Genomic DNA, 20,168 nt, shown 5'->3' with positions numbered 1-20,168 from the left:
AGGTCTTGGGCTAGCATTGATACACATGGTCTGCGGTTGTGAGGCTGGTTGGATGTACTGGCAAATTCTCTAAAATGACATTGGAGGCAGCTTATGGTAGAGAAATGAACATTAAATTCTCTGGCAACAGCTCTGGTGGACATTCCTGCAGTCAGTATGCCAATTGCACGCTCCCTCAAAACTTTCAAGACATCTTTGGCATTATGTTGTGTGACAAAACTGTGCATTTTAGAGTGGTCTTTTATTGTCCCCAGCACAAGGTGCACCTGTGTAATGATCATGCTGTTTAATCAGCTTCTTGATGTGCCACACCTGTCAGGTGGATGGATTATCTTGGCAAAGGAGAATTGCTCACTAACAGGGATGTAAACAAATTTGTGCACAAAATTGGAGAGAAATAAGCTTTTTTCTGGGATCTTTTATTTCAGCTCATGAAACATGGGACCAGCACTTTAGATGTTGCGTTTATATTTTTATTCAGTGTAAAAACTAAGGTAACCAATAGCAGTATATTCTGCTAAGTGTTCTTTGAATTATCCGTAGTGAATTTTACTGACATCCAAGTAACAAGCATGCTTAATATCACACCGACCAGAGAGAGAGAGAGAGAGAGAGAGCAAGCAAGCTTATTATAGCAACACGAGTGGGTATACTTAATTTCTGTTTGTAGAAAGTCGATGTTTCTAATTCGTAGAGCAGCGTTTGTTGTCCTTCGCGATGTCAGGGCTAACCAACAGGAAAAGTTTTCTTGAGGCTTCGATTCCTTATTTCAGCATAATCTGTTGCACAGGTATTTGCTTACTGGAGCAGTAATTTAAAGGCATTCTACCTTTTTATTCTCTTTGCACAGGCAGAATTCAAACTTCCCGCTGGTTGTTCTCATTGGCTAGGTGTGGGAACCAAGGTCTCCACCCAGTTTCTGCCTTAAAATGGTATTACCATAATTTGAATAATGTGGACATTTAAAGGTCTATGATGCTCGCTAACGTTTCCTAGTTTGATCAAAAACTATTTTTATTTCCACTGGGAGAAATTTCCTTTCTTTTGATGCTAAACACTTCAAGAAGCCTCTGTTTTTATTCTGGGGCCAGTTGGTTAATCTAGTATTAAAAACATAAGTGTGAGAACAATGTATGCTTCTAATGATTTTAAACTGAAGTGATGCGAAGGGTGAACATTAAAAATATATTTTTTATACTCTTCATTATGTGTACTTGTGACAGAAAGACAATGAGTTCTGGTGGTAAATCTCCCTCCTGACCTGTGAGGGTGCTAAAGAACGAGAGGAGAAGTATCTGGAAGGGCTCACAAATCCAAATCCAGAGCTGTCGCCGAGGGTCAGCACGAACCGGATCACCACTGAACCAACCGTCACGAAATTCCTGTGTCTTCACTCACCACCCGCACGTCTGCACTCACCCAGGACTGGTGACCATGTATTCGTTTCTGTCCGGGACTGTGCCCTGTTTTGTTAGCCCCACGCTTTACACATGGTTGTGTATTGCAGGGGTATATTATTTAAATGGTCACCAGACCTGGAAAACAAATAAACACCACTTTCTAAAAGGATTACAGTTTCAGTCCTGCACCGCATCACCGCTACACCTGTACCCCATTCACCAGCCACTTTGCCACAGTACTGTACAACTGTACTGTACCCTTCGCCACAATATGTACCCCTCCTTTGCAACCTGGTTCAACGCATCTTCCAGTCAGCCAGGAGCTGTCTGGTCTCCCGCTCTTGATCATTTGGCAATCAGACAGAATTGTTTTCAGTCAGGGTATTGTAAGACATCAGTCAGCAGTGCTTTACTTTAATCAGTAGATAGGGGTGGTTCTGTCTGTGCCTGTGTAACATGGCGAGCAGCCCTGTTCAGTTTGTTTATTTTTAGAATGGGGTTTCCCCCTCCGCCCCTGTACCGTGTTGTTCTGTGTTTGTCTTATGATTTATTTATGTATTTGTATATATGACGGCGTGGCCATGCGTTTTGTTTTGTTATTGTTTTTGTATATGTTTTGCAGCGTGGATAGGAAGCCCGTGCAGAAGGTGGCCATCTCCCGAATTAATTAAGTGATTAATTTGTTGCTAATCGGGAGATGTTCACCTGTATAAAAACCCTGCAGTTTTTCCTGCTCATGGGGTGTACGGAGGAGAGCTAGAGAGCGAGCGAGCGAAGAAAATCAAAACAAAACGATATGTATGGGATAAGTATGGGATCAGTGAAGGAGATTTCCCAGCCTGACCTTAGTTTTAGTTATTATTTTGTGTTTGAGATTGTTTTGTTTAAACCTTTTCTTTTTTTGCTCTGTGAGCAGTGTTTGTTTTGTTTAAATATTTTATTTATTTCTGTATTTAATAAAAGGCACACACCGCGCCCTTGAACTGCAGTACCTGTCTGATTATTATTCTTCCGCCATCTGGCCTGATGTCACCGCAACGCCATTTCCTGCCTCAGCCTGTTAAAGCAATTGGATATTTAAGTTCATTATTTAAATTAAGTCTACATGATCTACAACTCACCCCTTTATGAAAGAAAACAGCATTAAAAGCAGCCGTTTTACTTCATAACCTAATCATCTGGCTTTGTTTAGTAAAGACGATGGTGTGATTTTTAGTCATGCTCAACACCATCAATAAAAAATTAAAAAATTAAAATATAAAAGTTAAGCAAATACGAAGGCAATACATTTAATCTAGAGTAGTCTGGTATAAACAACAATACAACTGAATGGGTTATTGTAATCCAGTCCACAGCTGCTCGTTAAGGTTGTCCATGCAGGTGTCCAGGCTGAACAGGACATCTGCACCAAGGTAGAAGGCTTTGCTGAGATTTGGAATCACATATACAGTGTGCAGGATCCACAGGTTACATATGTCTATAGTTGTGCAGGCTCTCTTGTGGTTGGGAACTCCATGCAAATTCTCTATTTCGTGGACAAAAGTCATATCCTTCCTTAACTTCAATATTTTTTTTTAACAATTTTGAATTGATCAATGTCCGCTAGTATGTGGGTACAGGGGGTAGAGCATGGCTGGAGTATCTTCTATTTGTAGCAGGACGTGTGTTTGTCCCCCCTTGTTGACTGTCTTGCACAAAAGTGTTTGTTTCGGTGCCTGTGGGCTGGCCATCTGAGTTCAGTGTTTCTCCTGTGGTTCCGAAACATTAACTCTGTATTTGGGCTGGGACTGTCAATAGCCTATGCTGGGGAGTCTAGGGAGAACAGCAATGTCAGGCCAAGATCCTCATCTGCCTTGATTACTTGGCTTCGTGGCTCGGTGATAACAAAACTCAATGTTGCGGTGGTTTCTTGGTCACAGTTGCTGCTTGGCATGGAGCTGTGTGTGATTCTGCATGCCTGTGGGTGACTGGTTACATTTTTGATACCTGTCCTTAACTAATTTCGATTGCAATCTATTATAGGCTTTAACATGTGTAGTCCATTCCAATTAGTAGCCCTCTTCCTCCGCTGCTGCTGATGTGAATTGGGTGGCAGACCTTTCCCCCATTGAATGTGATGTCCAGCCAACTCTTACATTTGGGTCAGTGCACCTTCATGCTGCTGTATCCAGTAAACTTGACTTTGCTGGGGTGTTCATCTACAATTCTACCCTGTTCTTGTAGTCCAGCTTTCAGTGCTTTGAACAGTTATCTTGTCATCAGGGTAATCTCGGCACCTGGGTCTAGAAAGGCTTCTTCTTGCAGTATGTCTTGAATGACTATCCTTGTGTATAACCGTTTAGCTTTGCCCTTCCTAATCAGAGCCCAGGTAGATTTGCTTTTGGGTTATGTCCTCTTCTCCAAACTAGAGACCTCTGAGGCAAGTTGGGTTGTAGGTGGTTTTGTTATTTGGAGGGATAGCGCACAGGTTGTCATTGTTGAGGGCTATTTCCTCGCTCTGGTCTGACTCCACCGGCAGGAGCAGAGCAGCAGGAGCTGCCTCTGCCTTCGCCACCTCCACCGGCAGGAGCAGAACAGCAGGAGCTGCCTCTGTCTCTGCCATCTCCACCGCCAGGAGCAGAGCAGCAGGAGCTGCCTCTGCTTCCTCCACCACCAGAATGCCTGCTGGGTCCCTGTCCACCAGTAGAGGGTGAATGCCTGCTGGTATCACTTCCCTCACCATCACAAGGAGAGGAGCAGGAGCTGCCTCTGCCTCCATCATCATCAGGGGGAGAGGAGCAGGAGTTGCCTCTCCCTTCATCGGAAGGACCAGGACTGGATGCTGGTGGTCCTCAGCAGCCCTTGTATAGGCTGCTGAGGGAAGCACAGGGAAGAACCGCCCGGTCGCAGTGGCCGAAAAGAGGGCCAACACCCACACCCCAGCTTGTCCTGATTCCCTCCATCGCTTCGCCCAAGGATGCCTGCCTCGCTTCGCCCAAGGATGCCTGCCACACTTCGCCCAAGGATGCCTGCCGCGCTTCACCCAAGGATGCCTGCCTCGCTTTACCCAACGATGCCTGCCTCGCTTTGCCCAAGGATGCCTTCAAGTTCTTCACAAGTTGTGCGATGTAATGTTGTTTTTGTCTTCTAGCTCATGTTGTCAGCATAATGTGCCCTGCATGAGGTGTTCTTTCTCTGTGGGTTCTAACGGTACTGTTTTTTTTTAGTAGTTGTTTGGAAGCCAGGCTCTGTGATACATGTTTCTTTTGCATAGCTTTTTTTTGGCTCTGGGTCATCACTGTAACATTGTTGTTGTTGTCGCCACTTTGGGTCTGGGATGTCATGATAAGTATTGCGCTGCTGGTTTTTCTTTGGGTCTGGGTTGTCATGGTAAATTTTGTGCTGCTGTTCGTTTTTTGCGTCTGGGTTGTCATGGTAACTTTTGTGCTGCTTTAGTTGCTTTGGCTGTTGTTGCCAGTAATACTGTTCTTACTGTCGCTGTCTTTTACAGTATGGATGTTGATGGTAGTGTTGTAGCTGTTGTTTAAAATTCCCGATGTTGTCCTAGTTGTAGCTCTTAATTCTCATGGTAAATTTTTTGCTGCTGTTTTTTTCGCTTTATCTATTGGTTGTACAAAAAACGTTTTTTTTGCTGCTGTTTTTGAAACATTGGGGCATGATGGGCGCGCTGTTGTAAAGTCATTTTTTGTGGCTCTGGTTCTTGATACAGTTATACTTTCTATTTCTGTGTTTTCTGCTGTGGTTCACAGTAATGTGAACTTACTTATCTGGTTTGTGAAACAGTGGGAAATAATTGCAGTATTGTTGTGATTGTTGTTTTGGCTGTAGGTCCCAATGGCATTGTTGTTCCTGGTGTAGAGGTTTGGCCTGTGGTGCATGGTGATGCTGATGGCGATGCTGTGTTTGATTGACTGAAACATGATAGTACTATCCCGGGGCTTTGGTGGATCCTGCTGTGTTTGGTTGGCTGGAGCATGGGAGTTCAGGTGTAGCGTTTGTTGTCAGTTTTGCTGCGGTTCCCAATGTGTTATTCTACTTCTGTTGGGCTGTGGGCTGTTTTCTTTTTGGTTATTTATTGTTGATGTACACTTATGGTTTTGTTGTTTGTGTTGCATATAATTTTAGGGAGAACGGCATGATAACAGCAGTATTTCAAAATAGTTGTAAGCACCCTGGGAGATTGAAAAGAAAATGTCATATATTGAATATTATGGAAATGTTCATTTTGTCATTCAAAGTACTTTACCATGTCATTTTTTTGTAATGTAAATATCAAGATATGTATTGCTTTTGTGAAAGGACATTTAGTTTGTTGTATAAAAAGTATTCATTTTTTAAAGTGACCATTTGTGGTTTGTACATATAGTTATTGTTATCATTTCTGATTGTTTTTGTTATTATTATTATTATTATTATATTATTATTATTATTATTATTATTATTATTATTATTATTATTATTATTATGTTGTATTTGCTTGGCAGATACTATTATCCAAGGTGAGATACAGAGGTAACAAGTTATTACAACATAGTTAAGAGAAAGTACAAATTAAGAGAAAGAGTGTTACATTAAGGTACATTTACAAATAAAGTAGAGGTGCATTTAAGACAATTACAATGAAGAGTAGGTGGAGAAATTGCAAAAAACACTTAAATGCAGGTAGAAGAATAAAACACACGTTTATTATTGTTATATATATATATATATACACGGTACTGACTGTGCAAAAGTTTAAGGCAGGTGTGAAAAAATGCTGTAAAGTAAGAATGCTTTCAAAAATAGACATTTTAATAGATTATATTTATCAGTTAACTAAATGCAAAGTGAGTGAACAGAAGAAAAATCTAAATCAAATCCATATTTGGTGTTACCACCCTTTGCCTTCAAAGTTCTTATAGGTACACTTGCACAAAGTCAAGGATTTTGTAGGCATATAGTCAGGTGTATGATTAAACAATTATACCAAACAGGTGCTAATGATCATCAATTCAATATGTAGGTTGAAACACAATCATTAACTGAAACAGAAACAGCTGTGTAGGAGGAATAAAACTGGGTGAGGAACAGCCAAACTCAACTAACAAGGTGAGGTTGCTGAAGACAGTTTACTGTCAAAAGTCATACACCATGGCAAGACTGAGCACAGCAACAAGACACAAGGTAGTTATACTGCATCAGCAAGGTCTCTTCCAGGCAGAAATTTCAAGGCAGACAGGGGTTTCCAGATGTGTTGTCCAAGCTCTTTTGAAAAAGCACAAAGAAACGGGCAACGTTGAGGACCGTAGACGCAGTGGTCGGCCAAGGAAACTTACTGCAGCAGATGAAAGACACATCATGCTTACTTCCCTTCACAATCGGAAGATGTCCAGCAATGTCATCAGCTCAGAATTGGCAGAAAACAGTGGGACCCTGGTACACCCATCTACTGTCTGGAGAAGTCTGGTCAGAAGTGGTCTTCATGGAAGACTTCAAAGAACATAAGAACATAAGAAAGTTTACAAACGAGAGGAGGCCATTCGGCCCATCTTGCTCGTTTGGTTGTTAGTAGCTTATTGATCCCAAAATCTCATCAGGCAGCTTCTTGAAGGATCCCAGGGTGTCAGCTTCAACAACATTACTGGGGAGTTGATTCCAGACCCTCACAATTCTCTGTGTAAAAAAGTGTCTCCTATTTTCTGTTCTGAATGCCCCTTTTTCTAAACTCCATTTGTGACCCCTGGTCCTTGTTTCTTTTTTCAGGCTGAAAAAGTCCCTTGGGTCGACACTGTCAATACCTTTTAGAATTTTGAATGCTTGAATTAGGTCGCCACGTAGTCTTCTTTGTTCAAGACTGAACAGATTCAATTCTTTTAGCCTGTCTGCATATGACATGCCTTTTAAGCCTGGAATAATTCTGGTCGCTCTTCTTTGCACTCTTTCTAGAGCAGCAATATCTTTTTTATAGCGAGGTGACCAGAACTGCACACAATATTCAAGATGAGGTCTTACTAGTGCATTGTACAGTTTTAACATTACTTCCCTTGATTTAAATTCAACACTTTTCACAATGTATCCGAGCATCTTGTTAGCCTTTTTTATAGCTTCCCCACATTGTCTAGATGAAGACATTTCTGAGTCAACAAAAATATAATATTTATAATGTACATTTTTATTTCCTGCGTGCAGTACCTTACACTTTTCTCTATTAAATGTCATTTGCCATGTGTCTGCCCAGTTCTGAATCTTGTCTAGATCATTTTGAATGACCTTTGCTGCTGCAACAGTGTTTGCCACTCCTCCTACTTTTGTGTCGTCTGCAAATTTAACAAGTTTGCTTACTATACTAGAATCTAAATCATTAATGTAGATTAGGAATAGCAGAGGACCTAATACTGATCCCTGTGGTACACCGCTGGTTACCACACTCCATTTTGAGGTTTTTCCTCTAATCAGTACTTTCTGTTTTCTACATGTTAACCACTCCCTAATCCATGTACATGTGTTTCCTTGAATCCCAACTGCGTTCAGTTTGAGAATTAATCTTTTGTGCGGGACTTTGTCAAAAGCTTTCTGGAAATCTAAATAAACCATGTCATATGCTTTGCAATTATCCATTATCGATGTTGCATCCTCCAAAAAATCAAGCAAGTTAGTTAGGTACGATCTCCCTTTCCTAAAACCATGTTGACTGTCTCCCAGGACCCTGTTACCATATAGGTAATTTTCCATTTTGGATCTTATTATAGTTTCCATAAGTTTGCATATAATAGAAGTCAGGCTTACTGGTCTGTAGTTACCTGGTTCAGTTTTGTTTCCCTTTTTGTGGATCGGTATTACGTTTGCAATTTTCTAGTCAGTCGGTACCACCCCTGTGTCAAGAGACTGCTGCATGATCTTGGTTAGCGGTTTGTAAATTACTTCTTTCATTTCTTTGAGTACGACTGGGAGGATCTCATCCGGCCCAGGGGATTTGTTTATTTTAAGAGCTCCTAGTCCCTTTAACAAGAGGAGAGACAGGAGAGAGGAGAGTCACACACAGTATCATTGATAATGAGAGAGAGGAGAGGCACACTCACACACACACATATATAGTTAATCTGGATTTTTAACACAGGAAAGTGTGCAGGTTTAAGATATGAAGTACAAACAAAAAAGTTTGCCCTCTCAGCATCCCAATTCACAATAAGGTGCTGATTTAATTTTAATCAATGAATCTCTAAATCCCCCTTGTCTAATTTAGTGCATTTTTGCATATTTTTGAGACTGAATTTTATCAGATCTTCAAACAAAATCTCATATTAGATAAAAGGGACCCTGAGTGAAGAAATAACACACAATTATGATACTTATTTCATTTATTTATTAAAGAAAGTTATGCAACACCCAATGCCCCCGTGTGAAAAAGTAATCGCCCCCTTTGACTCAAAAACTGGTTACACCACATTTACTAGCAATAACTGCAACCAAACATTTCCTGTAGTTATCGACCAGTCTCTCACAGTGGCGTGGAGGAATTTTTGCCCACTCCTTCAAGTAGAACTGCATCAACTCAGTGACATTTGTGGGTTTCGAGCATAAACTGCTCATTTCAGGTCCTTCCACAACATCTCCATGGGATTTAGGTCTGGACTTCGACTAGGCCATTCCAAATCTTTAAATTTCTTGTTCTTCAACCATTCCGACTTGCTTGTGTGCTTTGAATCATTATCTTGCAGTATGACCCAGCTACGCTTCAGCTGCAGCTCACGTACTGATGGCCTGACATTCTCCTGTTGAATTCTCTGATACAGAGCAGAATTCATGGTTCCTTCATTGATGGCAGTTCGTCCAGATCCTGATGCAGCAAAGCATCCCCAAATCATGAAACTGCCACCATCATGCTTGACTGTTGGTATGAGGTTCTTACTGTGGAATGAAGTGTTTGGTTTTCGCCAGACATAACGGGACCATGTTGGCCAAAAAGTTCCACTTTTGACTCTTGAAGATCATCCAGATTCTTTTTGGCAAACTTGAGACGAGCATTCATCACTGAGCAGTGGTTTCCACTTTGCTACACTGCCATGAATCTTATTTTTGCCCAGTATCTTTCTGATGGTGGAGTCATGAACATTGACATTAGCCGAGGCAAGAGAGGTCTGCAGATCCCAGGATGTTCTTGGGTCTTTGTGAATTCCTGAACAATTTTACGCCTTGCTCTTGGAGAGATTTTGGCAGGTCGGCCATTCCTAGGAAGATTCACTACTGTCCCAAACTTTCTCCATTTGTGCAAACTGACTCTCACTGTGGTTTAGTGGAGCCCTGTAGCCTTAGAAATGGCTTTGTAACCCTTTCCAGACTGAAAGGCATCAACAACTTTTTTCCAGAGATCTTCGGAAATTTCTTTTGATCTGTGTGCTGACAACTTCATTCTGATGGTAAGGGCCAAAGTTATTCAGATTTATATTGGGCAGGGCGGGCCCAAATCAGGCCCGATTGTTAACCAAAGAATTCAAACACTGACCCTAATTATTCCTTTAACTGGGTTGAGTTAACTAGGGGGAGGCAATAATTTTTTCCACACCTGAAGATTGCATGTTTGATTACCTTACACACCAAACAAATAAACAAGCACCAAACTTTGGTGTAATTTTTTCTCTCAGACTCCCTCTATATACTAATACAACCCACAAAAAGATATGAACAAATTCAATGTGAAAAATGTGCAAAAATGCAGAAAATCAGACAGTGGGCAAATACTTTTTCACGGCACTGTATGCAGTTTCGCAGGATTTGCTGACGCCAAAACTATGAACAAAATCATCTTGAAAGACAAACTCAAGCAGCAAAAGTTACCGTGTCATGTATTTTGATTCTACAAACAGCTTACACCACCCTAAAGGTATGTGTAGGTTTTAAGCAACTAGTTTTACTTTATAACTATCATCATACATAGCTGGTGCAACCCATGAAAAAGTTAGTTATGTGTAAAATCAAGGTTAGTATAAAAACTATGCTTTAACGAAGCTGTAAGTATAACAATAAAAACTAGAACTGCCAGGCAGTTTTACAGCTTCCAAACCCCAGTATCAGTACCTGTCTAAGCGTGTTTAGTTCTCAATATTCCAAGTTTAAAATTAGCAACTTCAACAGTTCCACAGAAGAAGATTTCGAAAGATTTTTTTTTTTTTTTTAAATGTGCCAGGCGGCCATCTTGTTTAATGCACAAATGCCATTTTTGAAAATGTAAATTGTACTGGCACAGGCACGATGGTTTTCAAGTTTGGAGTTAATCAAGTGAACCATTTTTAAACTGAAGCAGTTTTAAATATAAGAAGAAAATGTAGGAGTGGTAGCATTATTGTTTCACGAAACATAACCATTTTAACATATTTGTATTCCGCTGTCACTGGAACGATGCCTACCAAGTTTGGAGTCTGTTGGTCAGACGGTTTTCAAATAAAAGCAGTCTGTTGTTAAGGGTGCTTTTCGGTATTTTTTACTATTGAATTGTATCACAGCAACTTTTGCTTTGCAAGCAGGTTTTGGATGCTGATAATATCTGCCAAGTGTTAGATCAATCACTTCAACAGTGGCAAAGAAGATCACTTCGGGAGGTTTCTGAAGAAATGTGTCACACGTCTATTTTGGTTTAACCCCAGTTTCATAAAAGTCAGTTGAATTGTTACAGTGTCAAGGATGATGCTCATGAAGTTTCGAGTTAGTCAAGTAAATCGTTTGTCAACTGACTCAGGTTTAAATTTAAAATGTAAACGTATAAGTGGCGGCAATATTGTTTTATAAAACATCACCATTTTCACATATTTGTATCCAATTGTTACTGGGACGAACTACCAAGTTTGGAGTTTGTTGGACAAACGGTTTTCAAACAGCAGCAGTTTGTTGTTAAGGCGCATTTCGATAAGATTTGTGGCAGCCATTTTAACAATAAAAATTATCACAGCAGCTTCTGCTTCACAAACTTGATGTGGGTTTGGATGCTGATGATATATGCCAAGTTTCAGATCAATCACTTCACCGGTTCCCAAAAAGAAGATTTCAAAAGGTTTTATCATAAAATGCGTCACTGCGCCAATTGCAAGGACGCAGAAGTAAAAAATTTTCAGCATCTGATAGCCAATGTATCCAGCTTGTTAGCTGCCAAGTCAGAATCTAATCAGTCACACAGCTTCAAAGCAGCAGCAGTTTAAAGTTTTGGGAAGAAAAAAAAAAAAAAAAAAAAAGAAAAACCTTAACAATAACAATAGAAATGGCTTCCTTCTTGTCATTCCTCCATACAGGCCAGATTGGTGGAGTACCTTGTAACGGTTGGCTATCTGAGATGCCAGGTAAATATTTAACCTACCAATCTTTATGTTAATTTTCACCAAAGTCATCACTAGGACATAGTAGTAAACCCAAATAAAACACGTTATCCCTACTACACCCTATCCTAAACCAGGGAACACAAAACCAAGGAACTTTCACAACTACAAATTTGAACATACAGAAAGTTGGCCCCCACAAAACAACTAAAAGAAAGCAAGCTTGATATTGCACCTAATTAGCCCAACACACTTAACAGCAGTATACTAATTAACCTTTACACCACAGGTAAGTATAAATATATTTACAGTTTATAGAAAAACATTCTTTCCAGCAATATTAAAGTTCACTAAACCTATAGATAAACAAAGTATCTGCACATAACTTATTTTAGGGATCCTGACCACTAAATGATACCTTTCTTTCTCTGCACTACTGTAATTTTACACAGAGAAATAGTTATAACTTTTATTTAATTGTCCCAAATATATACCTAAGTTTTCAAATAGCAAAACGGTAATCATTTACTATTGCATTTCCAATAATATTATATCTAAACACAGTCAGTTGCAATGCATTGCATATAAAGAGGGTAATAATACCCAATAAAATAATAATACCCAAACACAATTTAACAACCGACCTATTGCTCTCTTCACCCATTAATAAGTTAACATTTTACTACTTTAAAACCATAGACTAGAATGTAGAAACCTGTACTAATCTATTTAACATAGTTGTATGTTTTCACACACGCAATAGCAGTATTAGTAGTTGACAAGTAACAGTAAGAAAGCCAAAAATTATTACACAAAGTTTACATGTAATATAAAATCTAGCAGAGTTTTGCATTAAACATATAAATACACTTTTTGATAAAGTTAATAACTCCGTAGAAATTAAGGCCAGTCTTTATAAACCGCAGCAGTCTTGGCGATCCAGTAGTTTAATAATTAATCCCCACATGTGTTCTCCAACCAGTTGGTAAATCATTCAATGATCGCTTCTTTTTAAAGCAAACAGATCAAAGTTCCTCACTGAACCTCTTCAAAGTAAACAAAAATGACCCATGGCAAGGCTGCACCCAGTACTCCTGGGTCCTATCGACTATGAGACACAGATAAGCTTTACAATTCCGCATAGGTCTGCCACCCTTCAAGGGTCTGCTCAGGACCACCGTCGAACCAGCGAGGGCAATAATCCTTCAACAGGAGATTGCCGTCTTCGAAGGAAGAACGCTGTATGCTTGGTAAGTCCAAGCGATGCCCTCAGCAGCTTTTAATCCAGGTACTTCCTGGTGCCCAAAAGGGACGGCAGTTTCAGACCAATTATGGACCTCAAGGTCCTCAACTTGTTCCTCAAACAGAGGAAGTTCAACATGTTGACAGCACAGCATATCCTCCAGTCCGTTCAACCAGGCAAGATGCCTATTTTCACGTCCTGATCTGTCCTGCTCACATAAAATATCTGCGCTTCGCCTTTCAAGGCAACACGTAAGAATTCTGCATGCTGCCATTTGGCCTCTTGCTGACACTTCACAAATTTTCAAAGTGCATGGATGCAGCACTGGCTCCACTTAGGCTGCGGGGTATTCAGAACCTTAACTATCTGGACGATTGGTTGGTTTGCACGCAGTCAAAATTATATGCAGAGGCGCACACAAAACAGGTCATAGATCATATGGCAAAGTTAGGGCTCTCAATACATCAACAGAAGAGCAACTTCATACTGTCTCAGTCCACAGTGTTGGGGATCAAACTGAACTCTGTGAGCATGCTTGCCTCACTGTCGGAAGACAGGATTCGGATGTTGGAGACCACACTCTCCCTATTCAGAGAGGACACTCTCCTACAGGTCAAACTATATCAAAGGTTGTTGGGGCTGATGGCAACCGTGTCGAAAATCCTTCCACTAGGGCTGCTGAGAATGCTCCCTCTTCAAGCCTGGGTGAATACGCTCAAGGTGCACCCTGTCCGAGATCAGAACAGGCTAGACAATGCCAGAAGACACTGGAGTGGTGTCTCCATCCCGGCAATCTTCGCCTCCAATCTCCCCTCGGATCCCCTCACAAAAGGGAAGTGATCACTACAGACACCTCCAGACTGGGCTGGGGAGCGGTATGGAACAGGAGAGGAATAAGAGGTCACAGGAAGGGACATTGGCAGCAAGCGCACATAAATGCGCAAGAGCTGCAAGCAGTGAGCCTGGCGTTATCACATTTTTGCCAGCAATTAGCGCACAAACAAGTGCTGGTCCAGACGGACAATACCACAGTGGTGGCCTACATAAATCTCCAAGGCAGCCTGCGCTCACCGGGCCTTCACCAAGCAGTGCACAGACTCCTGTTCTGGATGCACAGAAACTTGCGTTCCATCAGGGCAATCACCTCCCTGGTGTGGACAACAAGGCAGCAGACCTCCCTGTCCAGAAGAGCTCCAGAAAGCTCGGAATGAAGACTGCATCCTCAAGTGGTGAAGCAGATTTGGTAGAGGTTTCAACCTGCATGAGTTGACCTCTTTGCCACAGCCGAGTCCACTCATTGCCCTCTATGGTTCTCCATGGAGAGAGACAGGGGCCCCCTGGGAGTAGACGCGCTAGCTCACCCCTGGCCACAGGGGCTATTGTATGCATTCCCTCTGCTACCATTATTACCCCTGACACAAGAAAGGATCAGTGTGGTGAGAGAAGAGGTTTTGCTGGTTGCACCCAGATGGCCGACACGCAATGACAAAATTGACTCTGTGTCCCCTGGGGCACATTTCCTGGCAGTGCAATTTCTTAAAGGGGCTTGGAGGCTTTGTCCTCCCAGGAAAAGTATAATCCCCAAGTGGAATCAAGAACTGGTACTGCGGGCCCTTATGGGTCCCCCATTTGAGCCCATGGCGTCAGCAGAACTTCCGGCCCATTCTACCAGGGACCAGGCAACTTTGTGGGCTTTCCTTCATGGTGCCTACTTAGATTAGTTATGCAATGCTGCTACATGGACAAGTAGTCAGGCATTTGTGCGTTTTTACCACCTTGATGTGCCAAACCAAGGGAGACCCTCTCTGGGCTCTAGAGTTTTGCAAGCGGCATGCCCGTAGGCATCATGTGGGCTCTGTTGCTATCGCCTTGGGGCTGTACTGTCGGTAATCTGAAGCCATGACAGCTTTGGTACAACTTTCCCATTCGGTAATGGTTGTCATTCGAATTGAAAGGGAACGTCATTTGCTTATGTAATGTCCATCAATATATAATCGTGCATTTGGGTTTATGAGACCTTCTGGTTTAAGAGACCAGAGGCCGGATCTTCGAAAGGTTTGCGCACCACGCAGAGGGGTATGCGCGTCACAAACAGCCGTTGTGCCGAAATTGTGCCAAGTTGCCATATTCGAAACGTCCTTTTGCGCATCACTATCCATTCTGCTCTGTGCAGAAATAAAATGTATGCATCATGACATATGGGGGGAGAGGCCGACAATATGCGTGATCCTGGTATATTCGAAGGTATGCGCCAAGCACAAAACCAGGTTTGTGACGCGCAGAATAAGAATTGTAAAAGGACTGCATGTCCGTCGACACGTGGATGTGAATGATGCAAGGCACACCCAGCAACAGTAACCCAGACATAGGCAAAGATATGCTGAAAGGGTGTACTGGCCTCGGCACACATATGAGGAGCTCAGCAATGAGCAAATCGTGTCTAGGTATCGTCTCGACTTATCTATGCCACATGCTGCATGATGACCTGACCAGAACAAACCTGCGCAGTCATGCCTGGTCTGAGCAATTGGTAGTGTCTGTCTGTATGTGTATCCTGGCTACCGGGACCTTCCAGAAGGTAGCTGGTGATACAGTGGGGATCACCCAGTCAGCCATGTCCCGCCACCTAAACCAGTTCATAACCGCGTTGCTGTGACGTGCCGAGGAACATATTAAATTCCCCAGTACCAGAGCAAACAGTGAGGAGATAATGTAGGATTCTTATGAGGTTGCTCACTTGCCGCGCATGGTAGGTGCAATTGACTGCATGCATATTGCTATCCGGGCCATATAAACAGGGTATTCTGAATGAATCCGTCCGTATTCTGGATACCAGCATTCCGAAAACGTAATACAGAATAACCACTTAGTATTAGGATACAATCGGAATACAAGCCCTTCAAGACACCTTAATCAGAAAACCTTTTTTTTTTCTAGACACACAAGTCGTCGTTTTATAATCTATAATATATAAGATGATGGCTTGTGTGCCCAACAAAGCCTTTGCAAACACTGTGCACAAATATATTAGAACTTGTATGACCCCAAAACTGGTTGCCGACTATGCAATATCTTCCTATTTTTTTTTTTAAGTTTTTTAGTAGATGAACAGTCAATACCAGGAGATATATATATATATATATATATATATATATATATATATATATATATATATATATATATATATATATATATATATATATATAGATATAGTGCCTTGCAAAAGTATTCAGACCCCTGACCAATTCTCTCATATTACCGAATTACAAATGGTACATTGAAATTTCGTTCTGTTTCATATTTTATTTTTAAACACTGAAACTCAGAATCAATTATTGCAAGGTGACATTGGTTTTATGTTGGGAAATATTTTTAAGAGAAATAAAAAACTGAAATATCTTGCTTGCATAAGTATTCAACCCCTGTGCTGTGGAAGCTCCCAGTTTGCACTGATGAAAGAAATAGCCCTAACGAGGACACAATTACCTTACCATTGGCCTCCACCTGTGAACCATTAAAGTTGCTGTCACATTTTCTGGATAAAAACCCCACTGTTTAAGGATCATTGGTAAGGCTGTGAATCTGAAGGAAAATGAAGACCAAAGAGCATTCTACAGAAGTTAGAGATAAGGTAATACAAATGCATAGATTAGGGAAAGGGTACAAAATAATATCCAAGTGTTTGGATATCCCAATGAGCACAGTTGGAACAATAATCAGGAAGTGGAAGCTGCATCACACCACCCAGGCACTGCCAAGAAAAGGCTGTCCCTCCAAACTCAGCACTCAAACAAGAAGGAGACTTGTGAGAGAAGCCACAGAGAGGCCAACAATCACTTTGAAGGAGATACAGAGTTTAGTGGCTGGGAGTGGAGTAATGGTGCACCAGTCAACCATATCAAGAGCTCTGCATAACACTGGCCTCTATGGGAGGGTGGAAAGAATGAATTTGTTACTCAACAAGTACCATCTGAAAGCATGTCTGGAGTTTGCCAGAAAGCATGAGAGTGACCCAGCTGCGATGTGGGTCAGATGAGACCAAGATAGAGCTTTTTAGCCTAAACGCAAAGCGCAATGTGTGGCGCAAACCTAACACTGCCCATGCCTCAAGACACACCATCCCTACAGTGAAATATGGTGATGGCAGCATCATGCTGTGGGGATGCTTCTCATCAGCAGGGACTGGGCATCTTGTTACAATTGAAGGAAGAATGGATGGAGCAAAATACAGGAAAATACTGCAAGAGAATCTGTTTCAGTCCGCTAAAAAACTGAAGCTTGAGAGGAAATTCACCTTTCAGCAGGACAATGATTCCAAGCACAAGGCCAAATCAACATTGGAGTGGCTCAAGAAGAGAAAGGTAAATGTTCTACAGTGGCCCAGTCAAAGTCCTGATCTCAATCCCATTGAGAATCTGTGGCACTATTTGAAAATTGCGGTCCACAAGCGTCGTCCAACCAACCTGAACAACCTGGAGCAAATCTGCCAAGAAGAATGGGCCAAAATCAAAAGCTGGTAAATACTTACCCCAAAAGACTTAAAGCTGTTATTGCAGCGAGGTGGCTCTACCAAATATTAATATGTTGGGGGTTGAATACTTATGCAAGCAAGATATTTCAGTTTTTTTATTTTTCTTAAAAATATTTCCCAACATAAAACCAATGTCACCTTACAATAATTGATTTTGAGTTAAGTGTTTTAAAATAAAATATCGAACAAAACGAAATTTCAATGTACCATTTGTAATTCAGTAATATGAGAGAATTGGTCAGGGGTCTGAATACTTTTGCAAGGCACTGTATATACATTTATTATCCTTGTAGTCAGATTGATTGAGATTAAAACCTCTTTTACGAGTGAGACCTAGCCAAGCAGTTAGCAGCAAGTCAATCGGACAACAAGAACAAGTACACAATAAAGTACAATTAATACACAGACAAATCGCATTTAAAACAATAATCTAAATACACAAAAGTAGTCAACTATTTAAAAAATTACAACTGTCAGTCACGGAATCATGCAGTTTACTCTTAAATTGCAATAAAGATATCTGGGTCTGCAGCTTTAGTTTGGACTGGAACTCATTCCAGGACCATGGGGCATAATAAGCATAGGATCCTTTACCAGCCTCAGTATGCACATTTGGGATTTTAACATGCAAAAAAGAGTGAGATCTGAGTCTATGGTTACTATGGGAAGCTATAAGGTATTCATTTAAATAAGCATATGAATAGCCTTATATACCAGAATGTACCAGTGCTTCAACCTGCGCTAAAGCCAAAGAAGTCCAGCCTACCAAATCTTATAATATACAATGATCAATATTAAATCTTGTATTTGTAATGTACCTCAATGCTGCATGATATAGCAAGTACATTTTACTTAAAGCTGGTGGTGATGCAAACATATATACTGCATCACCATAGTCAATTTGCGGCAAAAATATACAAGCAATAACCCTCTTTTTTTTGTTTGCATAATGTATATAATATGTTCATATCATAGTGACTTTTATAGCGTATGCCCATGCCCAACAGACGAGTGTGTAAACATGCACTCACCTCTGTCCAGCACACTGCCTTCCTTCTGTTCCTTTAATACATTCCTATTAGCATATGGTAATGCTAATATCGGTAAATAGAAAAATGCGATGCAAATGTATTCTAGGTGGACATTCAATATACACATAGCACAATCAAATTTGAATTGGACGAAAGCCCTAATTCGTCTGAATATACCAATATCTGAGAGATAATTGCAATGCGTTAGTTCCAATAACTGCACACCGCTGGCTCAAATAGTGTCGGAGTAACAGTTCACTCTGGAGTTGGGTACAATAGTACAAACATACAATAGTACAGAACCCTAACCCACCAACTCCCCCCCCCCCCCCCCCCCCCCCCAATTGGATGGGCGGATCACTTATGTGTTTTATCACTGTATTGATATGATGGGCAACGGAAGTTTGTTTACATATACAGTTATATGTGTTCTTCACTACTCCACAGGCATATCGGCATCCAACATGTGCCATCAAAGTATGAAAATGAAAATTGAGAGAAGGATTAAGAGCGGAGGGGCGTCCTGTCTTACCTTTTCTGTATGTTGTCACACATATGTAAATTAATTGTATAAATATGTCATACACCCATCTTGTGCCTGTTGCTTTATTTGGCTAGTCCATAGATTGCTGTGTATTACGGGTGAGGGGTGAGCAGCCGCACTACGGAGAGCCAATCACCGTCAGGGCACTCTTGCTGTGAAAGGCATGCTTACATTTTCCTAAAGCCAGATCGGTGATACGATCAGCCAATCAAAGACTTTATTTTCTCTGCAGCAGTCCATTCATAAGACAGCTGAGGCGGGACAAACAGTTCTGATATTTCTGGCTGTTTATGCAGCTGTCTAGTCTGCTGAATGTCGATGTTGCTAATTGTACAGAGACTGTTCATTTATTGAGAAATCATAGTAGGTTACAATTAACATTTTAGGGGTGTATAGAATTAATTATTATTCTTACAAAAAAAAAAAAAAAAATCATAATGAAAAAAATCCATTCTGGCGACACTCAAAACCTTACAAACTGGGCTTAATCATGATGTTCAAATGGGTGAGTAGAATGAATAACATAATGCATGTCTATGTATTGTGTAAATAAAATGCTTGATTGATGTTTACTTTGCAGGTGAATGAACTTGTTATATTTACAAATCAGAGAGTGCGTTACCACAGTAGCTAGACTTTGTCACAGCATGACTTATATTAAAAAAAATCATTTAGAAAAAAAACACACACACAGACAGTATCCAAAGACTTTTTTATTTTACTTCAAAAATGTAAAGCTATGTCGGATCAGCTGGCCTAAAGAAACCTATATAGTATTTCCTTGTGATAAAATACTGTCCACATTCAAAAAAACAGTGACGTTATCAGTTCATTAATTTGAAATCTCTGTGATTAGCTATGGTCCATATGATTGTGTGCACGATATGTTGCGTGGTCTCATCTGTTGTCATATCGGTACATATTGTGGCGTCACCAATGATAGCAGCTTGTCGGGGTAATGCCATTACTAATTGTAACTGTCCATCATTCTGCATTCTCTCTTGGCTGTTGTGTGCAGTTGCTATATTGGTAGTGAATGCGCAGACGGTTTTGCGAGGCACAAACAGATTTGTGAATTGCTCAATAAACTGGTATATTCCAATATCTCGCAACTGCTTTGTTCCATTTTGGAATAT

Source organism: Polyodon spathula, chromosome 7 (assembly GCF_017654505.1).
Source record: "Polyodon spathula isolate WHYD16114869_AA chromosome 7, ASM1765450v1, whole genome shotgun sequence".
Taxonomy (NCBI): domain Eukaryota; kingdom Metazoa; phylum Chordata; class Actinopteri; order Acipenseriformes; family Polyodontidae; genus Polyodon; species Polyodon spathula.
The sequence above is the reverse complement of the archived record's forward strand: the minus strand, read 5'-3'. Positions refer to the sequence as shown.